Raw genomic sequence first — 16,521 nt, forward strand, 5'->3', positions numbered from 1 at the left:
TAGTCATCAGTTTGTATACAAACCCCGAGGTGAACGGACGTATTTTTTCTGGATAACATACTAGTTGGTGCGCGCTTCCTGAAGATTGTTGGTGGTTTCCGCTGTTCCAACAACGCAAAAAGGGCGCAATACACACTGTTGGCAACTAAAAAACGCTAAGTAGCTATTAGTGTTTGTCAGTCCAAATGGATAGTATTATTTGCTTTAATATTGTGTTGTGAATAGTATGTGTAAGGAAGTGGAAAAACTGCTAGGGCATCTGTCCATCTAATCGTTTATGAATAAAAGATACAGTGAAAACGCTCTGAAGAGTTCATTGATTCTGGTACATATCGCTGGATACGTTAAACGCGATACTTCCGACGGATCCCTGCTGCAGTTGCTGACGTAATTAATTGTGGAGTCGCGAGTGGCTGTGAAAGAAGAAATGTGTGCATGAGAGAAAATCAATTTTGCAACTTTCGAATGTGATTGAGTGGCCCTTTATTAAACGAAAGGAACAAATCAATTGGATTGTGGAACCTTGTTTAAACAAACTGAAAGAGAGCTCTGCCAAATAATCTACGTTTTCAATATTTTGAGATATGCTTGAAATAAATATTCGGGCCAAAATACGATCCACAACAATATGATAGAAAGGGTTCCAAATTATGTGATTTTACCTTAGATGTTCTCTGGAAAGGGGAATTCATTTTACCACTTAGCGCTAATCAGGTTACAACTTTATTTATTTACCTATAAAGTAAATATTGATTCAATGGATCAACGAATATTAAATTCCAGTCTGATTAATGTCTGTCCCAGTCTATATGAACCAACTTTGTTCCTTACTTTTTGCATTAGGGGTTACACCACTGTTCAAAAAAATGTTATAAAAAGTGTTTTAGTCTTAAAACGACATGCGAAGAAATTTAAGGTGGTAAGAATATCTATATGTTCCAATTTTCAATTCTACCGCGACACCACTTATTTAAACCCTGGGCGTACTGCAAACTTTGAAAATTATCAAAATCACTTCTTTTGAGCTGTTCGGAAATGTAACTCAAACATATCTTTTTGCATTATTTTGAGCTTATAGTATATTAAAAAATTTCTTTCTCCAGTAAACCATGGTTAAAAACTCAACAAAGTTATTTTCAATTGTTCTATGTGTTTTTTTGTATTTATAATTCATGGGAAGCTTTAATAATTTATGTTGAGCACATTTTCTGAAGAAAAGTGTATATATAACATATGCCTTCCTCGATGAGTATTTGTTCCATACATTTATACAAGTCCCATAGCTGGTTTTGAGAGGTGTGGAGGGAGGAAGCTGAGAGTTTGTCAATAGTAATAGATCGAAAATATATGAGTCGTACTATAATAAGTAGTAAACTATATGCGAAACTGATAACAAATAATTTCAAACGAGCCAGTGAAATAAAACATAAATGACTTATAAAGATTTACAAAAAGAACCAAAATTATGTGAAAACTACAATTGAGCGACCGAAAATTAAAGTCGGACATTTTTTTTCGATTATAGAGGTTTTAACCTTAAGGTCATTCGCCTCTTCGGGTTAGAAAAATCTCTTATGAAAAATGTCCAACCCTATGTGCGGGGTCGGGACTCGAACCCAGGTGCGCTGCGTACAAGGCAATCGATTTTCCAACTACGCTACGCCCACCCCTAGGACAGAATATGCTTCGTAAAACTTGTTTCAAATATATTAGAGTATAAAAACCGGACTTCAAGCATAAAAATCGGACTGGGATATTCCTTTGCAAGAGTCGGATAAAAAATCCTTCAGTAAAAAACACCGGAAAAAAATATATCCGATTCTTACAAAGTAGTTTTTGTTAGCCGATTTTTAATCTTGAACATCAAGATATACGGATGCTCTTACGAGCGATTTATTTATTTTTAACCGATTTTTATAGTAGAGGTACATCCTTGCCGAATTTAACAAGTAATTTTTTTTAAAGCGATTCTTATGCTACAAGATTTCTGTCCGATTTTTAGGCTTGAAGTTTATTTTCGATTTTTATATTCTAATGTATTTGAAACGAAGCATGTTCAGTCCTCGCGACTTTTACTTTCGGTCGCTCAATTTTTAAATAGCGACGTAAATTCATAACGATCGGACAAGTATCCGCCGGCGATGGATTGACAATAGTCTATCAGGGATGCCAAAGGTACTGGTAAACTACATTTTTTTCGGTATATTTACATTTACACAAGCCGTACAGCCCGCTACAGCGACACATCACTACAGCTCTTGCCAGAACGGTAGTCAAACCGAGTACATTTTCCCGTAGAGAAGTAGAATACATTTTTGTTTTGCTGTTGTACTCCGATTGCTCGGTGAGAGTGTGACGTAGTAAAGTTTGTTCTCTCGCTTTGTACACTTTTCTCTGCGTAGTCAAAGGGAGAGGCCCGCACACGAAAGCGATGATGCCAGTCGTGGCGTAAACGAACCGCATTTATTACCGTCGTTCGTTATTGAAAATATTGAATAGATTAAAAATATTAAAAAGTGTAAAATAAGGAAAGAGAAGCTGTACCGCTCGCGTCTGGTGGCTGTACTGGGGGCAGTATTTCTTTGTCATGTTACTGCTTTGCTTACAGACTGCAGTACAGCGCTGGGCGTCCTGCAGTAACGAACGACAGCAGCGTCAAAAGAGAAATGAGAATGTAGGCAGAAAAATTACAGCCGCAGAAAAGGTAGACATTTTGCATCCTTGGTCATAAGCTTTCAACTTTTTAACTTAGACTTAATTTTATTTAATTTGTTAACTTTTTTTAATCGCGAAATGGTAGGGATACCCGGGGTTATTAAGGCCGTGGAAGTAATTCAGACCCCCTCGATTTCTCAGAATATCGGAAGACTTTCGGACTTTTATACATATTCGCTGCAGCGCCATTCTAAAAAAATGATGTTAACGGCTGAATCTCATTTTTCAGCTATCTCAGAGGTGACATTTTTCCACATGCACACATACATACACACAGACATTTTCCGATCTCGACGAACTGAAGCGAATGGTACATGACACTCGACCCTCAGGGCCGGGATTAAGTTACCGACTTTCAGAGCGATTGCATAATAAAATAAAGGTCAATTTCGGCGATATTGTATTTTCGAACAAGTTTTGCAGCAGAATACAGTGCATCTTCTGATACAATAATTTAAATAAGCCTCCTAGAAGTAATTATAGAGAATTAACTCTTCAAAAAGATAGACTTTGTGTCATAAGAAAAGTTATCGTTAAATAAGCAATAATCGATCATTTCTTCTGAATCTAAATCCAAGGCTTGCAATACCAATTTTAGTAGTTTACGGTAATGAATCCCTAACTATTTTAAGTTTTCAAGGAATTGTATGTGATATTAACGTCGTGATGGTAGAATAAAGATTGTATAAAACTTTTATTGTGAAACGCAACATGTTCCGCTTATTTTGCACAGTTTTACAAAAAAATCGAGAGGAAACCAAAAGTTGTACTTGTTTTGTCCAACACCAAAATGCACTTTTCATAACAATTTGCTTAGTGTTCCGTCGTTAAAGAGCTTATCGCCATATAACTATATAGAATGAAATGAGATTCCTAACCCATTGACTGTGGAACTTTACTTTGTTTCAGTTCAAGAACAATCAAGTTTACTGACTCTTTTAAATAAAGTTGTATATTAGTTGCACATGTTTGGCCAATACTGTTGATCCCAATGTTAACCAATCTTGATATTTTTTTCGTAAAGTATTTCATGAGACTCGGTATATTTTTATGGGTCCGTTCATACCTTCCTAATAACTACAATCATATTAGTCACGATTCACATATCGGGTCCTGGAAATAGTGCACAAAATCATGAAATACGTCACCCCTTTAATCATATAGGGTAGACGAACCCTTATTCATCTCATTAGTTAGGAATCAGGATGTCACACTATTTCATTGTGAGCTCGGCTAACTGCGCTTAAATAGGTTTATACATCTTTTCTTCGTTCCTAAAGAGTGATATAATGAAAAATCTGGCCTAGAAAATGTAAATAACTCGTTTTTGAGCGATGTGATAAGTTGAGTACAACGCACTCTTATTCATCCTATCATTTAAGCTAATGCGTTGAATAGAGATACCAGACACTGCTCTACCTAATATGTTCAAATGGGTTGGATGAATAGAGATGCTAAGATGAATTAGGAAATAGTGTCCATAGTATATGAGATTTCACAGAACTTAGAATATCATTCTTAGATTCGCGAACCAATTTATGATTTCTGCTGTATTATTCACGCTTCACCATTCATGCTCGTGAAATAGTTCATAGTTCATTCGTTTCCCATTTCCTAATGATCCTAATATTTTTACGAGAATAATTTCACGAACTGAACATTATTCATAGATTCGTATACTGGTTATTGCGTTCTTTTGAATAAATCCCCAAATACTTGAAAATTCTACTTGAACTTTTTCACAATATATGGTATATTGATTTGGTTGGTTTCATTTTGTTTCGTGAACTGCTTCATTAAATATATTAAAGTTGTGTCCAGTTACTGTTCTAACAGTAGATATAATAAAACTATTGAGACCTCGAACGTCATTATTCATCTGATCAGATTGAGTGTGATCTCCGGAAAACGAAAACTGCACTAGTCGTAACATGTCGTGGTAGTAAAATAATTCACAAAATCACAACAGATCGCAGATCAGTTACGCTTTCATGATCCAATTCCAGACTAACATATCACGAAAACGCTCAAAGAAAATTCGAAAATCATGACTAAGGTCCTGACTCCTTGCGAAAAATTCATGATTCAATTCGTGGATAAAATATCATGACAACACGATAAAACAACACGATTATGGATATGAATCACATGACTAGGTGCGGAAATTCCGAGAATGAAATCACGAATAAAAGATCACGATAACACAAACATGAATTACGAATATCGTAACAAAGGTTTTGAAAACGTGAGCATGAATCATCGAATCACATTATTCTGCTAATCTAATCTAATAGTAAACACAGGAACACATCTTAAGGTAACGTACCTAGAAATCACGAAAATTAAACCTATGTATTACAGACATACATGTAGAGCTAGAGTGTCTATCATGACTACAGATGTTGAAGAAGTACATGTACCTCGCCGCCATGTGAATCAATCATTTTCTAATCAAATAATTTATCCACGTGCACGAGGGGTGAAGAATCCTTAATTTGCTGCTCGTGCTCCTCCTATAGGTACTGTACCTATTGGGTCAGGCTCGCAAATTGTAATGATATACGCTTTGCAACTTCAATTAATCCAGCACAAGATTGAGTAAAACGTTTTTTTTTTTCGTTTATTTCCAACCACTGTGAATAATTTGACCAGGAAAGCATTACAATTTAGAACATGTTATTAGCCTTCACATTTAAAAATGATGATATTAAAACTATATGTAAATCAATACGGTTGTAAACATATATTGCTGCCATCTGAGGTTCGATTGAAAAGTAAATTAAAATCGATTCACACAAAAATATCATCGAAAAGCACACGATTTCTCTCTTTTATCCTTATATTATAACACGTCATATAGGTATTTTAGTGCCATAAATAAATAACAGCCGTGAGATAAAAAGATATGCATAGTTTTTTCAACCTATGAAACAGTAATTTTCAATCAACGTTGAAAATTACAACAAAATTTGTTGGGAAAAACACGCCAAGTAACTTGCTTAAATATGTGCAAGAACATAAATTTAAAATTACAAAATGTTTGATGAATATGAATATTTTCTTCACGCGAAGGTATTGCAGTGAATCCTCTTAAAAAAATTTGTGTGAGTTAGGATAGAAGCTGCCGTGATTTACGATAGAAGCTGCCGTCGTGGGATGTCCGCCAGTAACAAACCATAATGGAGAATCGATTGAATGAAAACGCATTTTTTGCATCTGATAAACTTTGCGAAGGCTTCTTTACTTTCGATTTAATGCGATCGTGACCTAGTTCAGATTGTAAACATTTTCGGTAGATTACTTTCTAGCAATAGAAGCTTCTCTAAAGGTTTAACCGAATCAGAACACTCGCTTATGAAAAAGTCAACTAAAGTGAATGGTAGCTCAAACGATGTTTTCAGATTCTTTTAGACGCGTTGTCTGAATTTCAAAAATGATATTTAGTGCAGACCACCTCGTAAACCACAAAAGTAATAAAGTTCTTAGTAATTTGATTTCCATATATTATTATCTAGTTTAAAATATAAATTAATTAAGTTTGCCAACTTTTCAACAAATTTTACATTCCCACATTTTTACAACTTCTTATAATGTTGTATTCTGATTGCTCAAGCAGCTCCGGAACTTTAAATTGCTGAGCGAGGAATAAATCCCGCAAGCAAGTTTATCAATTGACTTTGGGGTTTCATCTTAATCATGTTTGTTATGATTTGCGAACGTGCCATCGCGATTTCGAAGCACTCTACTATGCTGCGGATATAACGTTCAAACAATTAATTTATTACCCTGTTTACCGACATTGCTAAGCAAAGACTGGTGGAAAGAAAATATTCAAATAAGAAGGGCAAATCTCTACCTGACGAGAATTTTGCCCCAAACATGGCGAATACATAAATACAAAGATGAGGACGTAATCAGTTTGATAACGGGACGCCAACCCGAAGAAGCATGACATTTTTCTACAGAAGGGATAGGTGTAACAGCACATCGAATTGGCAAAAAATGCGGTGATGTAGATACACAAATGATATTATTTTTCGACAATCCCATAACTTCCGCATCAGTTATGAACCCGATTGAAAAGCAAATTGATTTTCCCTATTTGTTGTTCATATGGTGATTGGCACGTTTCATGCCCATCAAGGACGTTTGGCTTCAAAAACACAATTTCGATTCCTCAAATTTGAACATTTTTCAGCTCCTGCCAACATATACGGTATCAAGAACCATGGTCAATGTGGTCAAAGCGTCTTTGGTTAGTCATTAGCTCTTGCTTGACCTGTTTTGATCAAGATATGTGATAGCCCCAATCATCAAGCTTACTTGTTTTTGTAAACAAATCTTGTGGAAACCTATTAAAAGTTATGATGCTCAACAGACACTATAAGCGGGAAAGAGTAAGTTATTTAGATCTGCAAATTCCAGTAATTTTAGACGAAATTAATAAATTTTACATCAAATTGATTTTAAGCTGGTTTATTATTTATTTATTAACAGATTAAGGCCGAAGTGGCCTATACAAAAGATTCCTCCATTCCACTCGGTCCATGGCCGCGCGTCGCCAGCCACGCAGTCTGCGAAGGGTCCGCAAATTGTCTTCCACCTGGTCGATCCATCGTGCTCGCTGCGCGCCACGTCTTCTTGTACCGGTCGGATTGCAGTTGAGAACCGTTTTCACCGGGCTACTGTCCGACATTCTGGCTACGTGCCCGGCCCACCGTAGTCGTCCGAGTTTCGCGGTATGACAGATGGGCGGCTCCCCCAACAGCTGATGCAACTCATGGTTTATTCGCCGTCTCCATGTGCCGTCTTCCATCTGCACTCCACCGTAGATGGTACGCAGCACTTTCCGTTCGAAGACACCAAGTGCGCGCTGGTCCTCCACGAGCATGGTCCAGGTCTCGTGCCCGTAGAGAACTACCGGTCTAATCAGCGTCTTGTAGATGGTCAACTTCGTACGACGGCGAACTCTGTTCGACAGAAGTGTCTTGCGGAGGCCAAAGTAAGCACGATTTCCTGCCACGATGCGTCTACGAATCTCTCTGCTGGTATCATTGTCGGCGGTCACCAGTGAGCCCAAGTACACGAACTCTTCAACCACTTCGATTTCGTCGCCACCGATGCAAACTCGAAGCGGGCGGTTCTCATTCTCTTCTCGTGAACCTCTTCCTATCATGTACTTTGTCTTCGACGTGTTGATGGCAAGTCCGACGCGCTTGGCTTCTCTTTTCAGTCTGATGTAGGCTTCCTCCATCTTCTCAAAGTTTCGTGCAATAATATCAACGTCATCGGCGAAGCCAAGTAGCTGAACGGACTTTGTGAAAATCGTACCACTCGTGTCGATCCCTGCTCTTCTTATTACACCTTCCAGCGCGATGTTGAATAACAGACACGAGAGACCATCACCTTGCCGTAACCCTCTGCGTGATTCGAAGGGACTCGAGAGCGTCCCTGAGACGCGTACTACGCACATCACCCGATCCATCGTCGCCTTCACTAATCGCGTCAGTTTATCCGGGAATCCGTACTCGTGCATAATCTGCCATAGCTGATCTCGATCGATAGTGTCGTATGCGGCTTTGAAGTCGATGAACAAATGATGTCGTGGCACATTGTACTCGCGGCATTTCTGCAGTACTTGACGAAGAGCGCACACCTGGTCCGTGGTAGATCGTTCGCTCATGAAACCCGCCTGGTACTGCCCCACGAACTCTCTTGCAATTGGTGATAGTCGACGGCATAGTATTTGGGAGAGTACCTTGTAGGCGGCGTTCAGCAGGGTGATTGCTCGGTAATTACAGCAATCCAGCTTGTCGCCCTTTTTGTAGATAGGACACACGACACCTTCCATCCACTCCTCCAGTAAAATCTCCTCCTCCCAAATCTTGGTAATCACCCAGTGCAGCGCTTTAGCCAGTGGCTCGCCACCGTGTTTTAGTAGCTCGCTTGGTATTTGGTCAACCCCAGCGGCTTTATTATTTTTGAGCCGGCTAATCTCCTCCTGGATTTCTTGGAGATCCGGAGCCGGTAGTGTAATGTCTTCCGCGCGTGCTCCCAGGTGCGTTACCGTGCCATCCTCGTCGTCTGCTGTATCGCCGTTCAGGTGTTCTTCGTAGTGCTGCCGCCACCTCTGGATCACCTCACACTGGTCCGTGAGAAGATTCCCGTTTGTATCTCTGCACATGTCGGCCTGTGGTACGTGGCCCCTGCGCGAGCGGTTCAACTTCTCGTAGAATTTCCGTGTGTCTTTAGCGCGGTACAGCTGCTCCATCGCTTCGCGATCTCGGTCTTCCTGCTGGCGCTTTTTGGTCCGGAAAACCGAGTTCTGCCTGTTCCGTGCCTGTTTATATCGCGCCTCGTTCGCCCTCGTGCGGTGTTGCAGCATTCTCGCCCATGCTGCATTCTTCTCTTCGACTAACTGCTCGCATTCGCCGTCGTGCCAGTCGCTTCTTCGGTTAGGGCCCACCGTACCTAGTGCAGTGGCTGCGGTGCTACCTATGGCGGATCGGATATCTCTCCAGCCATCTTCAAGGGCAACTGCGCCTAGCTGCTCTTCCGTTGGTAGTGCCACTTCCAACTGCTGCGCGTATTCTTGAGCCACTCTGCCATCTTGTAGCCGCTCGATGTTTAGCCGCGGCGTTCGGCTTCGACGAGAGCTATGCACTGTCGAAAGTTTTGAGCGCAAGCATACTGCAACCAGGTTAAGCTGGTACGAGTTTCAAATCTGGAGCCCAGATCGACAAAAAATTAATAGCAGCCTATGGGAGCGTTACACCGTTTGTTTGTTTGCTCGTAGTAAATCGGTTCAATTCATCGTAATATGACAAAATTTGGGGCACACATACACATTAGAGTGACAGAAAAAAATGACCCCCATCGGCCCACCCCTGAGTCGATTCCTAGTCCCACCAGGAGTGTCTACTCCAAATTTGAGCCAAATCGAACAAGTCTAGCTACCGGACCAACGTGCTTGAAGTTTGTATGGGATTTTTCGACAATTTACATGGAGAAAACCCTCTTGCTCACATTTTCGCCGCTAGGTGGCACTGTATACATGGTAGTGTATCAGTACTAGGTTCTAACAAACTAAACATTTTTATGGAATAATGGTTAGATCTAGCTGAATAGTATGTTCGGAAGAATTGTAGTACATAATACGAGTTATGTTTTGGTTAGAAAATTGTAGTTCCACATCTGACCGCATAGATGGCGCCAACACTAACTTTTCAACGAAGAGAGATAGAAATTAGGTGTCTTCTACAAAGTTGTAGAACAAGAATATTGCAGTAATTCTTCCAAACATTTCGATATTCTATCTCTCTCCGTTGAAAAGTTAGTGATGGCGCCATCTATGCGGTCACAGATTGAACTAAAATTTTCTAACCAAAATATAGCTCGTATTATGTACTGCAATTCTTCCGAACATACTATTCAGCTAAATCTAACCATTAATCCACAAAAATGTTTAGTTTGTTAGAACCTAGTAGTGATACACTATCATGCACTGCTAGGCCCCATGCAAAACTGACTCAGACATCACTTCGTTAAAAGTTTAATAACTTTTCCTATTCGAGTCGAATCGCTTTGCAGTCTTCAACAAAGTTGTAGACAATAGAATTATCTTCTTAAGTTTCACTTTTGGTGATAATCTGTTGTATACAGTGCCACCTAGCGGCGAAAATGTGAGCAAGAGGGTTTTCTCCATGTAAATTGTCGAAAAATCCCACACAAACTTCAAGCACGTTGGTCCGGTAGCTAGACTTGTTCGATTTGCTTCAAATTTGGAGCAAGTACTCCTGGTGGGACTAGGAATCGACTCAGGGGTGGGCCGATTGTGTTTTCAAAAATTCATTATTTTTCTGGGCAGTCTAATACACATACACATACAACATAGGCACAGTCACTTACATACACACGCAGAGAAATTTTCCGATCTCGACGAACTGAGTCTAATAATATATGACGGGATAAGGTCAACGATTTTCAGAGTGATTGCATTACCTTTTTATATGGGAAAGACATAATGAAAATAAATAATTGAAAATAAGAAGTATGATTTATAGAAATCAAACCAATAAATTAAATAAAAAGCATGAAATTAATTAACAGAATAAATTTGATAACCAAACTACTAAATTAAATAATAAAATCAATTGAATCGCATGAAAAAACGAATAAAATGAATCAAACAAAAAATGATGGAAAATGATAGTAATGCAATGATTGAAAGAAATAAAATTAACATTAGAAAATGCACAAATTTATATTATAAATGTAACGCATTAAGTGAATAAAATGACAAACAGGAATACAATGAATATAAGAAATAAGAAGTAATTGAAACATCAAAATTATCGAAATAAATTGAATTAATATCATTTTAGCGGGTTAATAGGACTGCAGCTTATAGCTTAAGGGATGTCGGTCCGTCCTGCGAGACAAAATTTGCAAAATCGGACGAAGTGGCGACTGTCACCCAAAAAAAAAAACACCGGTACTCGTGAAGAGGACTAAATTTGGCGCCTGTTTAGTTCTCTATTTTGTCTAGTCCAATGGATCGTGCTCCTAACAACGCGTGTTGAGGCGTTATAGACAAAGCTCAGTAAAGTATATACTCCTGAAAATATCTGTGCGAAATTTCATCCAGATCGGAGCACTAGAAAAAAATATCTCAAAAAATATTCATTCGATTCTCGTGTTCTTGAACAATTCCTCTTTCATCTAAAATAACTCAATTCTAAGCAATAATTTTTTGTTTAAAATTTTGAACACCACAAAACTCACGCTTTTTGCAGGATTTTTTTCTATTAGGATACCGATCCGTTCAGGTACACCAAAATACATTTTTCTTAAATAATCCTTTTACTTTTTTGATTTCAGTTGAGCGGTTCGGCTTGGAGAGCGTTTACCGCAAGCCTCTGCCAAAAACACACTTTGGGGGATGGGCCATAACTCCGACAACTTGCAATATTTTTTAAAATCAACTGGTTTTTTTTTCTATTTCCGATAGTACCAACGAACTGTCTTTCGGTTTTTCAAATAAACTTCGAATAAAATGATTTAAAAAATCACGAACTTAGCTCCATTTTTGCCACAACTTTGTATATAACCCCGTGATACAATTAAAACTATAGATAGATTCCGCTTCTTCCGCTTTTTCCTGATCATTGTTCTGTCATTTGAACAAATATCCGCTAGACCATTACGACCACCATACTGCCATATCCCAATATTATTTTAACGGTCACATCAATGTGAACATCAATTCAGTAAAACTCACGCACTAAACGGAATGAAAACAAAACCACCTCTGGTGGTTACATCTCAGTTACCTTTGGATGTGTTTTTTTCTCAACTTTTACGCTTAAGATGGAAGTTTGTTCTCTGTGCGATGTTGCTTCTTAGTTTTGCACGACCCTGGGGTAACTTGGCCTTAATCCCACTGCTCTGTCACCGATGGTACGTGATATTCGTTATGGAATATTATTCATTTCGATGCCATTCATAAACAATGTCTCGTTGAAAAAATAGTCTAAAATAAACTTCCCCTAAGCATATTGCAAATTGTTGTGGGTTTTATTATCCTCACTCCGCTAGTACATCTCATTATTTTTTAGTTTTTCTGTCGGTAATTCATGGCTCTTCCCCAACTGTCAAAAATCATCGTTTATGAACGGCCGCTTGGTGATATCTTTATAACTGACAATCCAATGAAAAATAGAATTGACGAGATTTTAGTGCGCTTTTAGTACCTTGTGTCACATATTTATGTTTGTTATACATACCAAGAATACCGAATCATGTGATGTGATGGCCGGAACATAAGAGAAGAAACCCCTCGCCCCTTTCCCCACAAAATAAGTAGAATTAATAATAAATATTGAAGTAATCAAGAGAATGAATAAAATTAACAAAATTAGTTAAGGAAATTAAAGCATAAAATCAATGAAATTTTAAATATGCACATGATGCGATGAATAGAATATTCGGATTTCATTAAATTAATAAGAAATATTAATTAGTATTAACGAAAGAAATTAAATGAGTAAAACTTATATAATGCACACAAAGAATTAGCCAATAAAATGAACAAAATGATTGCAATGATGGAAATGGATGACAAGACATAAATTAATAAAATGAGGAAATCGAAAACAAAAACAAGTTATTAACATGAAGAAACTGAAAACAATTAATTATTGAAATAATTAAAATTAAATTAAAATGCATAGAGCGATAGAACTGAAAAAAATATTTCTTAAAAATATTCTTAAATGATAAATATAATCGAAGTTATTGAGTGATTGAAGAAAACTAATAACATCAATTTAACGGACATCGTTGCAGAAAGTCCTGAAATGATTATGTAATACTAGTGCAGTGGTAGTGGCGAGGTGAAGTGGCTAAGTGAAGTTGAAATAAATTTTCCATAGATTCCATTATATTTTCTTCGCCTTTTGGGCGGTGCACGATGAGGTAACTGACCTAAAAAGCTGACAAATTACTTTATATGTGTTATTTTGCGTGTTAGGGCCGCCGAGAGGGGGGGGGGGGGAGACCGGGGTGTTTCCCCCCGGGCCCGGAGCTTTGAAGGGGGCCCGGATTTTTAACAGAAACTAAAATTTTGACAAATACTTTTTCGACAAAAATTTATTTGAGAATGCAATTGAAAATTCAATATCTTGTGCATGAGGTAACTAGAATAGCGAAAATTCTAAACTACTGCATATTTGATATCAACTATATTTATACCAACCTAATTCTCGCATCGAAACAAGATCAGACTCGAGTGGGCATAGCGGAATTTGTACATTGAATGTTGTAGCCAGCCCTGGTCGATCCCTAACAAGCGTGCAGCTTATGCGCCACTTCCCGTAGGAAGACTGCACGCCAAGATTTGTTTGCCCGGATGAGACTCTTCTTAGGGCGAGTCCCTGAAGAAAATTCACCTAAAGAAATTATTCAGGATCGAACCAGACAGGCTTATCAAAAGTCAGCCTCCAAAAGTCGGGTAGACGACCCTATTATCAGTCAGTAGCAATCATCAAGAACCTATTTACCCTCAGAGAATACGCGGTAAGAAATTCCCCATACCTAACTTATCATCACTGGAACTGTAGCCACTCACCGCCAGGTGGCCCAAACATACTGAAAGCGAAGCTTTCACCACTCATCAAATTCCGCCAAGCGGAAGACAGTGAAACGAAACGAAAACTACACCGAACGAAGTGACGTAACCATACTAGAACGAGACTAAAACCATAAGGGAGTACTACATGAATCTACAAAACATTCGCTTCATTTACACTAAACAACATTTATTTACGGTACAAAACGGCAGATTTATGTTCTATTTCATGTTTGTATTTTTTAGCTTTTAACTTTCTAGGCCTATCTTCTGATGTGTGCGTGTACTCTCTCCCTACTGTGCTCATTGACCTGCTTGTGCTTTTCTTCTCATTTCCAAAATCCTCCCAAAGTTCGGTGACGTCACCTCACGGCTCCAGCGTATCAATCAGCTATTGCTTTGCACCCGGGTGACTAATTAAATGGGTTGTGTGTGGCGTTCGTGAATGACGGACTAAAACGTAATGGCCGACACACAACCTCAAATCATGGACGCGTCCCTAATTCTAGCCGTCCGTGGACGACTTCTCGAGCGTTTTGCGCTCTTCCGGATTAACTCACTGTGGCGTCCTCCCCGGACGCCACCCTTCACACTTAATTAGCAAGAACGATACGACTCACCCAATCTGCTGCTGTTGGTTTCTGCTGCTGTCGATCGTTCTGCTGCGATGGCTGTTTCGATGACGGGCGATTCGATGACGGGCGATTACATCGATCGGCCGCGCCGGTTTCTGACCAGCGGTTGTTGGATGCTGGTTGATGATTTATCGGCCGGAAAAGTTGCGTTGATCTTTCCCGACGATAGAAGGGACGGCTTTTAGACGGGTCGTCCTTCCTTCCGGCGGCGTAACGGTGCCGGGTTCAAATTTCGTCCGATGCGCTTGGACCTGCGCGCGTGTGGTTTTGTTCCTCTCTTCTTCCTCTCGTTCGTCGTAGCTGTGTCAAATAAAGAGGTGCCGTCTGGATATTGCAAACGGGGTCATTAGCACATGGGGAGGGTCAATGGCACTATAATTTTGAGCACTATTACCTTTCTCCTGAATTCGCACGCACTTTACCACACGCTAGCGTTTGTTACGAACCTACAGACAACTAATGGAACGGGAGAGACAAGAAATTTAGACTAATTCAAAGTACTATCACGACACTTTACATACTTGGAAACTAAACCGGACAAAACTACGCGCACTTTCACTATGTTTGGCGGACTGGGACGAAATGGACTAGCAGCGTTAATCCTCAGATTAGGGAAGGTAATTTCGTACGAACTTACAGGAAGCGCGTATTTTCCCGCAAATTTCTTCGGGCAAGTTCGGAAATCAACGACCCCACTAGCTGTTTTATTCTGTCAGCTAACCCTTGGCTCTATCTGTCCCTTTCCATCATGCATTCCAAGGGAAGGATCGTCATGGTTTTCGTCTTCAGGAGAATCTCAACAGGCAATTTAATTTCTTCCCCTCGCGGAGAGGAGTATTTGCTAGGGTGTTGCGCAAGAGTCGATCAACGGTAGGTTGTCTAACTCTTGGCGCAAACAAATCAGACTGGTTCTACTAAATTTGAAAAATATTGCTGAATATGACATGACCGCTACATAACACCAGGCTTGTTTTACGAAAATTTGGTATTAGGATTAATACCAAATTTTCGTAAGGGACAATTTTACGAAATGACTAAGACTAACAATAGAAAAAAAAAACTACAACTACTATTTACAAAATGTTATGTACAACTAATCCTAGGTTCGCCTTGAATACAGAAATACTGATGGATTTGACATTTCCCCTGCTGCGCTCCGGTAGTTCAGATATATAACACTCAAAGACTGCAACAAATCCCCAAATACTGGCATTGATACCAAAATGTTGAAATTTTAGATCAAGCCGAAACCCCAACACTACAACATACATTGAGTTTCTTACGACTCTCAATGCAACATAATTCCCAATGTAACTTCATGAATACTACAAGAAACAGGCTTATTGAGTTCCAAAACTACTCCAATCCTTACGTTGGAAATGTATCCCTTCACTCAATTTACCGCACAGTTTTGTCTTTTGAAAGCACCTCAGAGCTCTTCCCTGAATAAACACTTTTTACTAGACAAAACGCCGAACTGAACTTCATAATTTCCTTTGCAGTGACTCGAACGCCGAAATAATTCAGCTAGTGAGAAATCTGCACATAATTCTCCTGAAAATATCCCCCGAAATATCCCCCGAAAATCTCTCCCGAAGACCCCCGAAAATATCTCCCTAAACAATCATTTTGGTTATGTATTAACGCCGGATGTATTCCGACAATACAAACACATACCCTAAATGACCACATATCCCATAAATCCATCTTACGTTACATTTCCTACGTCGAAAAAAAACTTTCGACACAACGGAAATGCAACGAAAATGAAAAAGTACCCAACCCTATTAAAGCTCTCATAAACTCACGCATACACTGAACTAACAACCCGCAACGAAGAGAAACGTCAAACTGAAAAAAATATTGCAAGTGATGTGTTGTGCTGTTTGTTAATTGTACATTTTCCAGGTAATTTACCAAATATTATACCGAAATGGCCCAAAAAACGTGCAGATAAAACGTTTCCGAAAGACGGATCATGTACTAGAAGGTGAGTTAACTAATTTTGTGTTGTTTTTTCATGTTTTTTCAGGTGAAACGGAC

The 16,521-nt window shown here is 39.1% G+C and overlaps 1 protein-coding gene across 8 annotated transcripts in view; it reads left to right on the forward strand.

The window, feature by feature from the left end:
* The first annotated feature begins 23 nt into the window (after nucleotides 1–23).
* The window catches only part of LOC131681795 (arrestin domain-containing protein 3-like), a 77,318-nt gene continuing 60,820 nt past the window's right edge, over nucleotides 24–16,521 (forward strand). For 3 of the 8 annotated variants that reach the window (XM_058962828.1, XM_058962832.1, XM_058962835.1), the window contains exon 1: nucleotides 24–387. The gene's annotated coding sequence lies outside the window, so the exon portion shown is untranslated. Of the gene's footprint in view, nucleotides 388–446; nucleotides 715–843; nucleotides 920–16,521 lie in introns of those variants that run through there. The other 5 variants (XM_058962833.1, XM_058962836.1, XM_058962831.1 and 2 more) reach the window with 4 other exon arrangements.

Source organism: Topomyia yanbarensis, chromosome 2 (genome assembly GCF_030247195.1).
Source record: "Topomyia yanbarensis strain Yona2022 chromosome 2, ASM3024719v1, whole genome shotgun sequence".
Lineage (NCBI taxonomy): Eukaryota > Metazoa > Arthropoda > Insecta > Diptera > Culicidae > Topomyia > Topomyia yanbarensis.